Below are 15,207 nucleotides of genomic sequence, written 5' to 3' on the forward strand. Positions count from 1 at the left end.
GAGCTATTTTTCTTAATCCCCCCCCCCCCTCTCTCTATATATATATATTTATATATGTGTGTGTGTGTGTATTCCTATCTCTCCCCTTTTGCTCTCTCTCTCTCTCTCTATATATATATATATATCTATATTTATTTATTTATTTATATACATACATATATATATATATATATATGTGTGTGTGTGTGTGTGTATTCCTATCTCTCCCCCTTCTCTCTCTATGTCTCTCTCTCTCTCTCTCTCTCTCTCTCTCTCTTTGTACGTGAGAGAGAGAGAGAGAGAGAGAGAATGAGAGAGTGAGTTGATGATCATGCTCATACTCATGTACAAGTAGTTGTTTTGGCAAGTTTCGACCTTGACGTTTGCCTCTATCTCCTGCAACTCCCCTCTCACTAATTATAACTATTACTCTAAGGCAGCAGATGTAGTTGCAATTGATGATCGCTTGAATATAATTGCCAACCTAATACTCCTCCACATTGGATGTAGCGTCTCTCTTCCCTTTTCCTACGCTACCCAAGCTTGATGTGCTGGATTATGGTTGTGACTGCTAAGGCAGCGTCTGATGGCCCCTGCAGAATTATAGTATTTTTACACTTATAGCCAGTATCCAATTGAACATTTCCTTTGTTAGAATAATGCACTAAAACATTTATATGGCCTTTTAGCTCTACCGTTTTGTTGGAATTAGGGTTGTTGAGAAACGCACACAACTTGGAGAAGACAAAGGAAGCTCAAAGGCACACAATAGAGAGTGTCTTACTTAGTGTGCAATGGAAAGATAGATAGCCCTAGAGTGATGGGCGTATATACAATGCACGGGGAAAAAAAACTCCTAAAGAGGGAAAAAATGCTCCGGCGGTCCTAGTGTGTTCACACACATCACTACCACATGTATATGGTAACAAATCCCCCCTGGAGTGATGCGGTGAACAAGAGCTGGCACATGAGTAAAGGGAAGTGTCGTGCCCTAAGGACATGATCAGTCCACAAAGGGAAGTAAGTCGAAAGATTTGCGGAAATCTTCAAGCTTCTCACGAGACAATGCCTTTGTGAAAAGATCTGCAAGGTTGTCCTATATTGGCACATAAGCCAAGATGATCTCTCCTGCTAAGAGCCTCTCCCTGACATAGTGGTAATGCACGTCAATGTGCTTTGTGCGAGCATGAAAAATTGGGTTTCCTTGCGCAACTACCAATGTGCTCTGACTGTCAGTGTAGATAGTGTTGGCAGTGTCCTGTCCAACATCCAAATCATCCATAAGGCGTCTGAGCCATACACACTCAACCGTAGATGTGAATATTGCCATGTACTCAGTCTCACAACTACATGAACTACCAAGCATGAAACAAAAACCACTTGTGGATACTCGCGTGTCAAAACAACCAGCCCAATCTGAGTCTGAAAAAGCATGTAAGTCTGGCGTCAATACTCCCCCCTTGGGATAAAACAAGCCAAGATGTAAAGTGCCACTAAGGTAGCGGAAAATCCTCTTGACAGCCTGCCAATGCTTAGACCCTGGCCTATGCATAAATTTGTTGACTTGTGAGACTGCAAACTGAATATCTAGTCTCGTGTTGCATACATAAATGAGGCATCCAACAGCAGTTTGGTAAAGAGTGACATCTACACGATCACCAGCATCATGAAGACTGAATTTCAAACCCGTTTCCATGGGAGTGGCAATAGATTTGCAATCCTCAAGTCCAAACTTACATAGCAATGTCTCTATGTAACTTTGTTGACACAAGGCAATACCACCATCGCACTGCTTAAACTGTATACCCAAATAATGATGCAACAGCCCAAATCTTTCATCTTGAAAGTAGCATCCAAATCAGCTTTAAATTCAGTAATATGTCTCTCATTTGGTTCACTAATCAGCAAATCATCTACATAAAAAACCACAATGAGAAGAGCATCACCTTTACGCTTTACATACAATGTGCTTTCTGCTGGACTGTTACGAAAGCCTTGTTTGACCAAATGAGTGTCAGCTTTCTCATACCAAGCACAAGGAGATTGCTTCAACCCATACAAAGCCTTGTTACATTTGTATACTTTGTCCTCCAGCTTGCATTTCAACTTGTAAACCCACTTTGTACCAATGGCCTTTTTGCCAGGAGGAAAAACACATAAAGTCCATGTGTCATTTTCTATAAGTGCATCATATTCTGATTGCATGGCAGCCATCCAATTTTTTGAAATCTGTGCTTCATCAAAAGACAGAGGTTCCTCAACATCATGTAAGCTAGACACAGCCAAATCATAACAATCTGATGCATAATATGCATGGCGAGAACCTGAACGAGTACGACTAGACAAAGGTGCATCCAATTTACTGTCACACAAAGTGTGCACCAGCCATTTTGGTATACCTCTAGCCTGCTCCTTTTCAGCCTTTTTTTCATCAAGTACATCATGTACATTTGCATCAGTAATAGGCTGATCTATAACATTTTCTAAAACCCCCATAGGCTGTACATTTGCCTCATTGGAACTTACATTCGAACTTTCACCACTAAAAAGAGGCAACAAAGTGTCATAAATATCCTGTGAGCTTACATTACTGTCTCTAGTACATGACAGCAAGGGCTGAACAGAATCTTCCACAAACACTACATCTCGTGAAACCAAAATACGCTTTATTTGTGGATGATACAAATTGTAACCTTTGCTTTCAGCACTATAACCAACAAAAATACATTTGATAGCCTTATCATCCAATTTTCTGTGCTACAACTTATGGCACTAAACAATAAGCAAAACAACCAAAAACACGCATGTATCATGCCATGTTTCATATAAAGTCATAGACTACAACGATTTCATAGGACACCTGTTGAGTACATAAGTGGCACACATGACAGCCTCGAGCCAAAATTAATGTGCTAAAGCTTGACTCTTGACCATACATCGTGCCATTTCCGTAAATGACCTGTTTTTCCACTCAGCAACACCATTTTTCTGAGGTGTATAAGGCACTGTACATTACTGTTTTACCCTACGCCTAGCCAGAAATGCATTAAATTCATGAGACATATACTCCCCCCCTCGATCGGAACGCAGGATGCCCATAGTACATTTCGATACATTTTCAGTCATAGCCAAAAATTGTTTGAAGCACATAAAAACTTCGGACTTCACTTTAAGCGGAATTACCCATGCATGCCTGGAGTAATCATCAATGACAGTCACGAAGTACAGGTAATTGTCCAAGAATGGAATTTGCATGGACCCACAAACATCACTATGCACAAGCTGCAATCTGCATGTGGCCCATCCTTTGGAAACTTAGAACGCTACATTTTACCCAAAATACAGCCTTCACAAACATGTTTGACAAGTGCTTCAAGAGGCGGCAAAGAAGCAACCATATCAGATTTCTGCAAACGCAACAAACTGAAAAAATTCAGATGCCCAAAACGTGTATGCCAAAGTTTTGCATCTGAAATAGCCCTTGAATCTACAACTGCATTTGCAAAATTTTTTCCACACTTGTCATACAAAGTGAGCTTATACAGCCCACGACATAAAAGCCCAGATGCAACAATTTCATCACCAAAACTGAGATCATGAATTGTACATCTGTCATCCACAAATTTGACTACAAGTCCAAGTCTAGCAAGTGCGGATACAACAATAGATTCTTCTTGATTCCAGGTATATAAAGTGTATCAACAAGTGTGAAAGAACTGCCATTTGCAGTAGTAAGCACAATCTTTCCAACACCTTGAACTGGATAAGAGGCATTCTTGGCACAAGTGACTGAATTCCCATGAGGGACAAACTCGAGAGAGGTGAACAATTCACAATGTGAGATAATGTGCTTTGTAGCACCACTATCGAAATACCACACATGTGAATGTGCAGCAACTGACAAGCATGCATCATGAACAACAGGATTGTAAGTGCACTCTGCGCTAAAAACCCATTCTGCATCAACATCAGCATCACAGTCTCCTTTCACAGAAGACTTAACAATGACTGCATTTGTAGTGAAACCAACATTTGCAGTGGAACCACCCTCTTTCTTCTTAGCCTCTTTGGCTTTCAACTTAGGACACTGCTTGATCAAGTGATCATTTGATTTACAATAATGATAACGCATCTTCTTTTTACCCTTATCATCAGAGTTTCGAGACAAATTGCTGCTAGTAGAAGCATTAGGAACAGAATTTTTACCACTCGATCGCAGCAGAACCATAAGAAGTGGCTACATTGCTGTTACCACCCTTTCTTTGAGAAGCAATAAAAGCCTATTCAATTGCACGTTGCCTAGTTCTGTTTTTTCTAGAAAGTGACTCTTACAACAGTAATGTGAATAATGAATCAAACTTGACAACTTCAGGGTTTCCTTGGGTCATAAGTCTCCAAGTACTAGCAAAAGTCTGGTAAACATCTGGTAAGGCATCAGGAACAGCCTGCACAAGGAAAATGTCTGAAATGACTTCACCTGCAGAATTAAGTTACTCATCGATATCCTTGACACCAGCAAGAAAAGTGTCCATATCATCTTCCTCATGCATAATCTTCGACTCCAGCTCTTTAGGCAGCAAAGCAATTTTAGTCTCATTGCCGTTTGCATAAAGACCTATAGAATATCCCAAGTCTGTTTTGCAGATTTTGCTGAACGAATGTGAGGAACAATGATGCGCTTCACAGACAACGCAATCAATGCATGAGCCTGTGCATCCTTTACATCCCAACGAGCTTGTTCTGTCGTACGCAAAACAACTCTAATCGTAGCAATTCTTGCAGCAAGACCTGCAACATCCTCAACATCGCCTACATCCTCAGAACCAAGACGTACATCAATGCCCTGCACAATGTTCCAGACTCCCTTTGACACAAGAACATGTTGCATCATATAAGCCCACATAGGGTAATTGTCCCCATCCAACCTGTCCTCAGCAGCAAACATATTGAACACATCTGTGTTGTTGTAAGCCCTGGTAAATGTTGCACATGATGTGAAAACTACCCGAAAATAGAGGAAACAAAGCGGAAACAACACATGCTATATAGCACAAATCGTAGAAGACTGTAAGGCACCTGTTATGCAAAAAACGGCACTGACATAAATTCTACACAAAATGACGAAATTGCCTGTGTAGACCTGCCTGTAGTGGAAACGGAGGTCGAAATGAACCAAAATCAAAAATTTGAGGGGACCTCCGACCTGCGAACGCTCGCCAAACCTCACTAAAATCGGAGAAAGTGAGCAGGCGTGGACTGGAGCAACTGGCGACTAAGCCCGGGAGGACGTGACTTGCTCTGATACCAATTGCTAGAATTAGGGTTGCAGAGAAACGCACACAGCTTGGAGAAGATGAAGGAAGCTCAAGGCACACAATAGAGAGTGTGTTACTGAGTGTGTAATGGAAAGATAGATAGTCCTAAAGTGATGGGACGTATATACAATGAAAGGGGGAAAAAACCTCCTAAAGACAAAAAAAATGCTCCGGCGGTCCTAGTGTGTTCACACACATCACTACCACATGTTTGCAGGTCACCATGGAGCTGATCTTTCCAGACAGAGCACCATCTTCCATTGCAGAAGTTTTTTGGACTCAACTTAATGATTGTGAGTTCAAAACTTTGTGAATCCTTAGAGTCCTTTGGGCCATTTGTGGCATACATAGAGCAATGTCCTCTTGGAAATGTTTCATCAATGTATCGCATCACTTCCACATCCATGGCATCATGATACTCCTCTACATAGACTCTTGTACAAACCTGCTTAATATGGTCAAGTGTAGCAACCTGAGAAGTCCGCAAGTCGATAAAATGATACATATTGATTCTCCATATTGAGATACAAGGACCTGGCCAGCTGCTTCCATCAGACATCTCGATAGAAAGCATTTGCTCCTTATTATACAAAGGAAAAGCCTCCCGAGATGCTGCTTGTAAATTGCTTCATCTGAAAGCACTCCTTGCAAATCTTTAGCGACGTACTGAATCTCTCCAGGTCGAGGACTCAGAAGAAACCATTTCGCCATGGCTATCTTCTCCTCATCAGATAGCTCCTTGTCATCTGCTTCGAGGCAATCCATGTGCTCCAGGTTAGGAGGATTCCATTCAACCGCATTAAAAAAAATATGTTGGTTACTCACAAGCTACAACACCTCCCATGGCAATTACAAGGACGAGACCACCTGCTACAACACTACACAGAAGGTGTTTCTTCAGCGAGGGTGATACTCCAGGAGCCCATATCTGGAAGGACAACTGCATCAAGTACAACGAGGGCTGCCAGTGCCGCAAGGTTGATCTCTTTCTTTCCATCCACACTCATGGAGACGCGGTTTCCATTGGAAACGAGCTTGAGAGGAGAAAGCGCCCCATGGTGAACTCGATCAACAATGGTGGGGGAGGCTGACCGAGGGTGAAATCTATGCATGACATCCCAAATCGTCTTATTATTCTCTCTCTAACTCACCCTTAGCTCTAAGCGCCCAATTGAGCTGTGTGAGAGAGAGAGAGAGAGAGAGTGGTTCAGGTAAAACAACCAAAGTTACATAATATACAGCAGAAGCAGGGGTACAAAACAAAAAGGAAAGATTGGCTCCACACAACCTTGAAGGGTGGCTGCAATGTTTGTAGCCAAGAGGGAACTGCGCGCATTGCATCGTATCTCCATTTGGTGCTACTTGCCTCATCTCAACAAAGCCAGCACGCCTCTAGCTTGCCACCATAGTGACCCTAGTGGAGAAGTGGGCTACAAATTTCTATGAAAGCTATGATTTTTTTAATTTTTGGAGAAATCTAATCTCGCAACCATGGGTATTTTAGGAATTTTGGAAAATTTGACTCGCATTGTGGGAATTTATGACAAAATATAGGGGGTATTTTGGGAATTTATGATATTTGAGGGGTATTTAGGAAAATTTCACAAATTAGCGAGGTATTTTGGTATTATTTACTTTACAAACAGTAGCAGCAATTATTAAGAGGGAAGCTTTCTCTGGCGATGAAAGCGGTCGACTGTTAAGTTACAATCCATCAAACAAGGAGGTTAAGGGTATGTATAAAGGGATCCAATTCTCCAACGGGCTTGCCCTCAGCAAGCAAACAACCATTTGTAGGTTATTTTGGTACTAGCTAAAGGGTCAAAAAGCTGGCACATTGGAGATTTTTGTAGATCTGCGAAGGCCTTCAGACAATGTCTAGGAAAATGAAGCTAGAGACTTTTGTGTAGCAATCCATCGCAGGCATAACATTTTTATATGGGTAGCTTTAGCTAATCCTTGGGTGATGCATGCCCTTTTGAAGCTTCCCATATCCATCAAAACAATCTATGGGTTCTTTTTGGGTGGAGAGCTATATGCCCTCATTATGTGATACGACTCTAGGTGCAAGATGCTAGATGTACTCACAGGTTAGATTAGAAAACTTGTGAATCTTTTCAGCGAGTTGAGGAGAGACACGACAAACTTTGGCTCGGTTCTATGCTCATGCCATATGTGACTTTGTATTCCAAATTGTCTTTTGAACGTTATGTTCTTTTGTGTATATGTATCTAGTTTAATACAGCAACACACACGTCCTAAACACAAGTCCCTCCCAAGTAACTGGGTGGATCAAGATGCTGGCTTTAGATGATTCTTTAATTTGTCTATAGGCTTTGATTGACCCACTGTTCATAATTCTTTGTTAGATTGATAGGTGTTAAGTGTTCTTTCCTTGACGATAGACTGGGTTCCTGCTAACGAGGATGGGAATGGAGGGAGCTTTTTCTAAGACTTTTACTTCAATAGTGTTTGTATGAATAAAGCTTTCCACGCCCTATGTGGAGAGAGCTTTCTTTGCTATTTCCCAATTCAATTAAATCCAGGCCCAAGTAGCAAAGGAAGATGAAGAACCTATGCTTGCAGGCTATATATGGTTTTCTTTGTGCCACTTATTTTGTAGAGTCTCCACATGTACGCATCAGGCTACTTGCAATATAAACTTCATACCTCTCCCCCTGGACTTGTGAAGAAGATGTCTCTACCATGAATTTTTCATGCATGCCTATCTTCACAACAATGTACTTCACAATCCGGGCTTCCATAATTACTACCAATTCAATTCTTTGGAGGCTTGAATGGATACTCCTAGCCGATAACACACATTTCTTGTTTTCATTATTGTAATCTTCTTCACTGTGAAGCCTCCTCTTTCTAATGCCAATAGCTCTGAAGCAATCATGTTTGTTCCCTTTTCCACTAGCCATATATTGGGGACTCTTACAGGGATTTGGGTGGTTCTGTTACAGATCTACCATGTGTGATCCACACTATCATTGCAAAACCACATGAATTGTGCTTTTGAACCAGTACCGAGCACTATCATTCCTCTTTCCCATGTCCAAATACCCCAAAAGGATCGTGCAACGACACGTGTACCTGTGTTCTTTTTTTTTTTTGCATTTTCCTACTCTAGATCCTAACCACCCTTGACATTGAATCTTGCTTCCCTTTGGTGTATGTCGGATTGTCCACATTGTCTTATGAATGTCTATTTCCTCAACCACTAGCCCACCCTCGTGCTCTTCGACTACTTAACCATCCACTCTAGTAGTTGCTTGGACACCTCCACGACTTTGTGAGATGTTCTATGTCAGATACTCAGGTGAATGTGAAACATTCTCCTCCTCATAGCTTACTGCCCTAGCCTGTTTTTGCTTCCTGGCACCAACTTAGCCAACAATCTATTTGCGAGCGACAAGTTACAGTCATACGCTTTTTTAGATGCCAATCAAGCACGTATAATTTTGTACAGGGTGGTTGCCTCTTCCTCGCTCAATGCCATAATTCACACATATGCTTGTGCTCATCTTCGAAATTTTTATGCCCGTACTTCATGGTGTGAATGTGCAAGCTTTGCTCCCAATAAAACAAGCATGAGGGTTCTCTTCCTTCCATAGCATTCTCAGGTCCTCCATTGAATACAATTTGAATAGCTTTTTTATTTTCTCCAGCCTCGTTTACCATGAATCCTCTAAAATCAGCTGGACGGTGGTTGCTATCCAACAACACCGAATTTATCATCTTCCACCTTAGTCTGAATGTTGCCATTCGGAGTGGAAATGATGGCAAATATCTCGTTGTTATTACTACCCAATAATTGCTAGGATTCACCGTGACAAATCTTCCTAGGAAATCAAGCAACAAAGGTTCATCGCTAACAATATTCAAGAACATACTCACCTTGCTTGACGAAGAGGAATCCATAACTCGTTGAATACTTTAGAGCTTACTGACTGTCTAGATACATAGAGCTTACTGACTGTCTAGATACATGTAAGCTGACACCCAAGCCTATATTTATAGACAATCAACACCTATTTCTGGACCTGGGCTTGAAATGTACCATGTTTGTTGAGTGAAATTTATCAATTTGAAGCCAACATATTATTAGCTCAAAATGAGTGTAATCCTTGCTACATGATAACTCACTTTCGCCTTTTTGTTGTTTTCTATTTAGGATATTAGCTGCCCCAAAACTCAAAGAAGAAGAGTTACATAGTGAAAACTCCATAAACACATTCAAAATTGCCGTTTGATTATGAAGGAGTTTCCAAAATATTCATCAAAGTGTGAATTTTAGTAGTAATTTAGCATAGAGAATTTTTCGTAAATGGGCCATAAAAACTGCTAGCACTAGCGCTCATTGCCAGAGAGAGGTAGGAGAGTATCTTTTTCAACAAAAAGCGAAGTGCTAGTGCTTAATAGAGATGAGGGGAGAGACGCTTTTAAATTTGTGCATGAGAGATGAGGAAAGAGGATCTTTTCAACTAAAAAATCAGGCGCTATCGCTCATTGATGCTCGTCAAAATGGAGAGTAGTAAGGAGGGAGGGTGGGAGGCGCATATATAAAGGCATGGTGTGCATTAATTTTTTTGACTTTAGTTGCTTTTTGTGAAGATCATTAACCTTTGAAGGTAATCTCTCTCACCCTCTCCATCTCCCTCGTTCTCCTCCCTATCTCCCTCACTTGAGAGTAAAAAAAGTGAGCTCTCCATCTCGTTCCTTCTCCGTCTCCCTCTTTCCCTCCCTATCTCCCTCACTTGCAAGTAAAAAAAGTGAGCGCTCTCTCATTCCCTCTTAAAAAAAAGTGAGTCTTCTCTCAAACCTTCCATTGGTTACATACCCATCCACCGGTAAGTGTCCGGGCCTTCTTGAATGGCAATTGAGGTGTGTTTCAAGATCTTGCTATCTGTTCTAGGGTTTTTTGCAAGTAGCGATGGTGATTGTATTCAGATTGTGCATTTTGTGCACATTGTTGGTGTCCGCCAATGAGAAAAGAACACACTTGGGCATGGAAGTCCATTGACATACCATCAGACGATGCCTGGTTTGATTCGTTGTAGGAGGATGATTGGACGAGAGAGCAGGATGGTACACCTATGCGAGGTACACTTAGATGCCCATTATCTCTAAATAGATTTTTTATGCATCATTTCATATTTGTTTGTTGTACAGGGGGTATGGAATGTGGGCATTGGTTTTCTTGGCAATTGCTCATGCAGTACACAAATGAGAATGACGTTGTCGTTCAGTACGAAGGTGCATGTGAAGAGTTGGGTTTATTGGGGAGCCAGATCTGCCATATGATGACAATATTTGAGAGCAATGAGGAGTTCTTCACCAAACTACTCACTATTTTTGAAATGCAAGCCTGTCGATTGAGAGAGATACAAGAGCGAGACAAGAGACATGCAAATGAGGTGGAGTGTGCTTTGAAGGAAGTATCTTTGTTGGTGCCGCATCCAAACATTGTGGAGTTAGATCCATCGTCCCATGACTTGGAATAGATTTTTAAAATAAGAACTCACATTGTGTGAGCGATGATCTTTTTTGTAGACCGTTGTAGGCGTTTGCTTTTACCTTTCTTGTGAACAAATAGAAGTGCATATTTGCAAGTACCCTGATATTGTTAATAAGTAGATTTTTTCTTTTATTGTAAACCTTTCCGTGTACTGTGAGAGAGATATATGAACTTGTCTATTTTCTCAATTAGGTGGACATTTTGTATTCTTGTAACTCTTCACTATAAACTTGCAGTCTTTGTGTTTGTCCTTTCTTGGTAGTTGAGCTTACCAATCACAAGATCCTACCACTCACATCGTGATTCGTCCTCTCTCATGTAATCTCTCTCTCTCTCTCTCTCTCTCTCTCTCTCTCTCTCTCTCTCTCTCTCTCTCTCTCTCTCTCTCTCTCTCTCTCTCTCTCTCTCTCGTTCGTCATTCTCTTGAGCACAACCCCAACAATGCATAGGAGACAGCTACTCTAGTTGGATAGTAGTAAAGCAAGGTTAGATAACTTTGGCCTTAATCATTGTCGAGAATTGATATTAGAGAAAAAATAAAATTGTAGATGTTGCATGAAAGGCCTTCTGCAACCTGCCAATTGATGTGTTATTTTCTCTCATAATTTGTAAAGTACGTCTCTCCCCCCCTCCCCCGCCATGTGTATTGCATCATGTACTTATTGAAACATGCAAGCATGCATTGTCTTTGGCATTATGGAAAATTCATCAAATTCTGCATCAGAGAAGTTCTTTGCAGCACTATTTTCTTTGATCCTCGTATATTTTGATTTTTTTGTATTCCAAGGTGAAGAATCTATTGGTTATTTTGTGGAACTAGGAGTCATATAATGCTCTTGGGTGTGATACTTATACAGTTTTCCCTTCACTTTTATTGTAGCTTGTGTGAAAGCACATTGTTAGAAGTGCACATAAGACCTACAACCACCCAATCATCACTCCGTAGCATTGTCTTTTAATGTGGCGGCACAATTTTGTTTGACGACTATCGAGATCAATCAGCATTTTGTAGAGGGAGCTTTTTGCATAACATTAGGGAATCCAACACAAAGTTCATAGAGAGATCTTTTTCAATGGATTTGCCAACCGGTCCATTTTTCATGAAAAGCTTGCTCAAAAGCTCTCTCCCTTGCCCTACTCCAACATAATCTATGGACCAAAACTTGTATGTAATGCTTTGATTTGTAACTACAACAAAATATATGGATCAAAGTTTAGCCATTCAAATATTGGGACAAAATTTTTTGAATAGATTCCTAATGAGCATAGCAAGAGTGCTTGGATGGAGAGAGCAACAAAAGCATAACACCTAGTTAGATAGGCACAAACAATACTTCAAAAAGAGAAAGAAATTAAGCTGTTGACAACAGTTGAGCACCGGATTTACATGGAGCTGGTCCCCCCTCCAAAAGGCTTTGTATTATAGGTTTCCCCCATCAAGGGAGACATTTTACAATACATTACTTTGTGTTACTTCAATAACTTCCTGGTGCAATGAAGATGGAAGCTTCAAGCACCAAGCTTACACTTGAAAACACAACATCAATTCCCTCACGGTCTTAGACCCAAAACCTCACACACCTTCAAAGTTGGTAAGAGCTAGTAGGGTACGAGAGTAGATCTAGAGGAAGAAGAAGTATTCTTACGAAAAAGAAGTATTTCTCCCCACATAATCACTCTTAATAGCTTAGCATAGCTTAGTAATTAGCATGGTAGAGGAGATGAGCATGCATTGAATCTTGGATCTCGGTTGGATTTGCATCACAAAGCCAAGAGTTGTTGGTGTAGGCCTCCCTTCTCAAAAGCTTGTAGAAGATGATGAGCTTTCCAATAAAGCTTGGAGAAGGAGAGAGAGTTCTTTGCTCCACACATGAGTTGTGTGAGTGTGTGTGTGTGTGATAATTCCTTGCAAAAATCAGTCCCCCTCTCTCTCTTGGTCGACCCCTCTTGCTAATTGCCCATGCTGGCATCCATTGGCCCCTGTAAATCTTAGACAATCATAAATTAGAAACATAATTGCTAGTCTTGTGACATGTGTTCCCCTTTCCCCTTTTGTGAGAGCTTTAGGTATTTAAATAATTCAATTAAACTCTCATTGGACCTCTTAGTCTTTTGGCCAATAGGAACCAGGCAAACCATTGGGCTGTTGAATGCTCATTAGACTCCTTGGTAGACTATCCAATAGTCTTCTGCAGAGCTTAATTTCTATTGGTTCATTTATCAAGTGTTTTTAAATGAATTAAACTAAATTTACTTTAGCCTAATTCTAATTGGTCCACCTCTTTGGCCATCCAATAGGATTTGAATGCACCTTGGGGGAAACTGGGCTAAGAACATGACATGTGTCCACTATGCCCTTTGTGTGAAGGGAGCTTAGAAGAGTGTGTGTGTGTGTGTGTGTTTCTCTCTCATCCCCTACAAAAATGGCTTGTTGTGGAAAGACTTTTGATTCTTCCCACAAGCATCCAACTCTCCCTAAGGCTTGACCATTGAGCATTTCAGTTAATTTTGGAACCTAAGCTTTTTGGAAGTCTTAATGGGCTGAACCTTAGGGTCTTTGACGCCCATTGGTACAGTCACTGAACAAGAGCCATGCAAGCAGCAGAGAGGGCCAAGAAGAAGCTCAAAGAAAAGATTCAAGAACTACCAGCATACCAATTGGACCCCGATTCAGTCAAAACCGCCAAAGCAACCTATCTCTCAAAAGAACAGCTTGAAGATCATCACACCACAGTGTTCACCAGCAGATTCAAGAGCGAGGAGGGACATTAGGTAGAGTTGCAACTCCTACCAAAAGAAGTGTATGATGTCTCCGCAAAGCCCAAAACCAAAGATGCCAACTGACGACTAGGATCCAGAGATTTTTATGAACAAGAGCCGTGCGGAGCGGACTTCCAAAAATCTTACGAGCTTTTTTCCACGATCAAGGAAGATGGAATGGTGCAGATTTCTGACCCACAAGGGAACAAAGTTGAAGTGGTGATCACCAAGGAAATAGTGGTAGAGGCACTCAAATTGCCTACATAAGGAATGACAATGAGGGCAAGGGATAGGAAGACGGCCAAAACTTTCACAAAAGAAACTGCCGCAGCCTCCTTTGTGGACCTTATTCACAAGTAGGTTGAAGAGCTAGCGAGGTTATACCACTAGCACTTCCATTTCCTTGCTAAGAGGCCGCCAAGGTATACAACGCCAAACCATGTGGTTGCCACCACCTTCACGCAAGTCCTCAAGTCAACAACCATGCAAACGGTTGACCATGCTCAATATGTCTTGACCACTTTGAAAGGCGTAAAGAAAGAAGGAAAGATCACATACCTGGGTGCACCAAAGGTGTTGATAAGAATCACATACCATGCCATAGGCATGGTCGACAACCTACCACCTGCCCCAGATCAAAACACTTGGATAGTGTCAACTCAACCATCTCCTTGAGCTACAAGATCAACCAAGAGATCCTACAAATCTGATGAAGAATCAGCTGAGAGCTCCTTGGAACGGCACAGCAGTGAGAGCTCGAATAATGAAGAAAGGAGAGCGCGCATAGAAGAGATGAAGAGAAACGATGTGGTAGCACACCAGGAGGAGCATGTGCAAAAGCAAGCCTGGTTTGAAAGGGAGAAACACTCATACCAACGTAGCCACCAAGCACAAGGAAAGGACCCAAAAAAGTGGGTACCTATTGAGCTTGAAGGGCCTAGAACAAAGCATCATACCAAGAGGCAATTTGAAGATCCAATGGAATTCTTGGAAAAGATGTATCAAGAAGCAAAATCTCTAAATCTAAAAGAAGCCCAAGAAGTGGCGATAAAAGTAAAAGAGGCGGTAGAACATCAAGAGCAAGCAGAGGAAGCCACTGCACAAGGAGAAGCACAACATGCCCAAGGTGATGTGTCTCTCCGCATCTCTTCTCATATCTTTGAACACCAAGATCAACCAATGCCGAGTCCACCACCATCACCGGCAGTTAGAACCACAACAAATGAGCCAACAAATGAAGCAGAGCCTGAACAGGAAAAAATAGTTGAAGCTACACAAGAATCTGAATAGCAAGAAAAAGTGAAAACAACACAACCAACAGTTGTCTCTAATAAAGAGAAGCAAATAGAGAAAGATCCAGAGACAGAAAAGGTAGCCAGTCTTGCACCAAAAGAGAACTCTGCAAAATTTGAGCACACAAGAGAACAAGAGGCCGAGGAAACACCCTCTACCTCAACACACCAAGATAAGGCTAAGATACAACTCTCTACCTCCACAGAGAAAGATCAGCAGCCACAAGGGCAACAACAACAACCAGCAGCCATAACGCAGCCAGAGATAAAAGAATCTATACAGACATTAAGACAAATAACACAAAGCAAAGATTGGAAATCAAATGATGAAGTCATC

General features: G+C 41.4%; 2 pseudogenes; one reads left to right on the forward strand and one right to left on the reverse strand.

The window, feature by feature from the left end:
• Positions 1 to 512: 512 nt before the first annotated feature.
• LOC147428604 (F-actin-capping protein subunit alpha pseudogene) lies at positions 513 to 6,059 on the reverse strand (annotated as a pseudogene).
• An 807-nt stretch (positions 6,060 to 6,866) lies between these two features.
• Positions 6,867 to 10,804, forward strand: LOC147428605 (protein STRICTOSIDINE SYNTHASE-LIKE 3-like; annotated as a pseudogene).
• Positions 10,805 to 15,207: the final 4,403 nt, after the last annotated feature.

Source organism: Adiantum capillus-veneris, chromosome 23 (genome assembly GCF_014529385.1).
Source record: "Adiantum capillus-veneris isolate H3 chromosome 23, ASM1452938v2, whole genome shotgun sequence".
NCBI lineage: Eukaryota > Viridiplantae > Streptophyta > Polypodiopsida > Polypodiales > Pteridaceae > Adiantum > Adiantum capillus-veneris.